This window comes from Stylophora pistillata, chromosome 5 (assembly GCF_964205215.1).
Source record: "Stylophora pistillata chromosome 5, jaStyPist1.2, whole genome shotgun sequence".
NCBI lineage: Eukaryota > Metazoa > Cnidaria > Anthozoa > Scleractinia > Pocilloporidae > Stylophora > Stylophora pistillata.
Genome location: NC_142523.1, coordinates 20,011,931 through 20,014,116, shown reverse-complemented (window position 1 = coordinate 20,014,116; position 2,186 = coordinate 20,011,931).

Below are 2,186 nucleotides of genomic sequence, written 5' to 3'. Positions count from 1 at the left end.
GAATGAAAGGACACGTTTTGCATCGTGCACGAGCGCATTTAAAAGTGCCTGGTTGGTCATTAGTCTGAAAAGAACTTTTGACCAAAATATTGCCTATGTTTATGTCGCGTTTGACTAAATAATGAAATGCGACGCCAGAGGGTATGCGGTCAACAACGTGGGCTCAAGTGTCCTAGGTCTAAAATTTAGCGAAATTAGAGGAAAATAATGAGGGCTGACTTTTAAAACTGAGGAACTTTGTTTTCGTCGAGGTTATTTTCCTATTTCCAGAGGTTTTAAGGAGAAAATTATTTTTTACGGGGTGTATCAAGTTTTTGGAGGTTGTTCCGTAAACTCATATCAAACTGTTTCCCCACTGCGATGGACATTTGTTTTTGTCGGTTCCAGCCTGGCGCGGCCGCTGACACAGATGCCCTCCTGAGCAAATTTTCAAAATGGCGGACAAGCCAAAGAGAGAGATCAGAGAACCAAAGCGATTCTGCAACGAATAATCAGCATACACCCCTGTTAAAAAGGTCATTTCACTGAGAAAGATACAAAATTGTGTGATATTGAAGTCACGGAGGTTGACAAACCCAACAAGAGACTGAAAATTCACTACATTGGCTACAGTACACGCTTCGATGAGTGGAGACGGTTCTGTCCTCGTGTACCGGTTCACAAGAGCCAATAGAAAAGACCAAACAATACACAATAGCTAACCGATAACTCCTAAACAAAGAAAGAACAATGGTAATTTCCTTGTGAACCGGTACACCAGGACAGAACCCCCTTCGGGGACGGTGAAGCATCTGAATATTTTCTTTCGAAATTGTATAGATTAGTAGGCTGCAACAAAAATTTATTGGACGACGTTTAGGGTTAAAAACAGGAATCTAACCTGAAAAAAATGTATTTATTCCGTCTCTTTCGGAAAATAACTTTATAAATCTTACTTGTTTATCTCGTAAGTAAACGATGGTGAAGCGCTTTCCGGGCTACCCGATTCTTCTCCCACTGCTTTCACGCTTATAAAACAGGAAACGAGCAAAAGGAGGAAGGTGTGGCTGTTTTGAATAGCCATTTGACGAGGTTCAATCTGCTCCTTGTTCGACAATTTACATATCAAAACAAAGGAAATTTGTTCCTCTCTTTGATTTTGGCGGTACATTTTCAATTTGCGCTTGCGTAAGAGAGAAATAGCCCAAGACTCCTTGCTCAGTCTTCTTTTGACCACGAACGCCTTCTTAATTTTGACGGACCCGCTCAGGAAAAGGTGAAAATGACGAGGGAAAAACTTTACTTTGTAGAACGAAAATACACAAAATGGAAAGCCATGATATTATAGTTCAATATTTCGGTGGTACATTGTTAACTTTTTATACAGAGAGTCGGCAAGATGATATAACATCCAAAAATCGCACTCGATTTGAGTGGGCTGATGAAATGGGCGTGGTCATGAAATTCAGTAAGAGACTATTTGTACCCCGTGAGTTTGATATGAAAAAGCGGCAAGGAAAACGACGCCTCGAAGCAACAGAATAGGAAATCAACTATGCAAACGACTCAAAATCCGTGTTACCGCTGCAAAACTTAGCGTATGCGTATACGTTATTCAGCTCTGTCTACGAGCGTTCAATCAAGTTTTTCCTTTTTTGTTTTTCTTTTTGTTTGTTTTTATTTTTTTTACTTCAAATTGCGCGGAAATCTGCTGATATCGAAAAATGTCTATTTGTCGTCTTCTTTGGAGCGACCGAGGGACTTCATGGCGAAATACAGCGTAACGCCACAGTGATAACGTGCATGTTTATGACAAATGACGGGTGATAGGATAGTTTCGTGTAGATCAGCCGACTTCAACATGTTTCAAATAACATGCAAGTATAACAGTGTATCTTCAGAAGATTTCGGATTGCTCAAATCCCAGTGAAAGAAGGTGTAGCATTCGGAATCTGGATGACATACGCACGATTATATATGTATATATTTGTATATTTGTAGTTACCACGAGTAGTCTTCCATGAACGCTAATCAATTTTTTCAAAAGATGACAACCAGAGGCGAGATTTCTCTTCGGGTTATTGCTCATAAGATAACATTCTTTTAAAGCCTTGCACGTTTTATTTGTCTGAAACGTTTGTTGTTGAGAACATTAGATGTGAACATCGTCAAACTGTACAGTATCCGATTTTTGAGCTTCGCTTGCG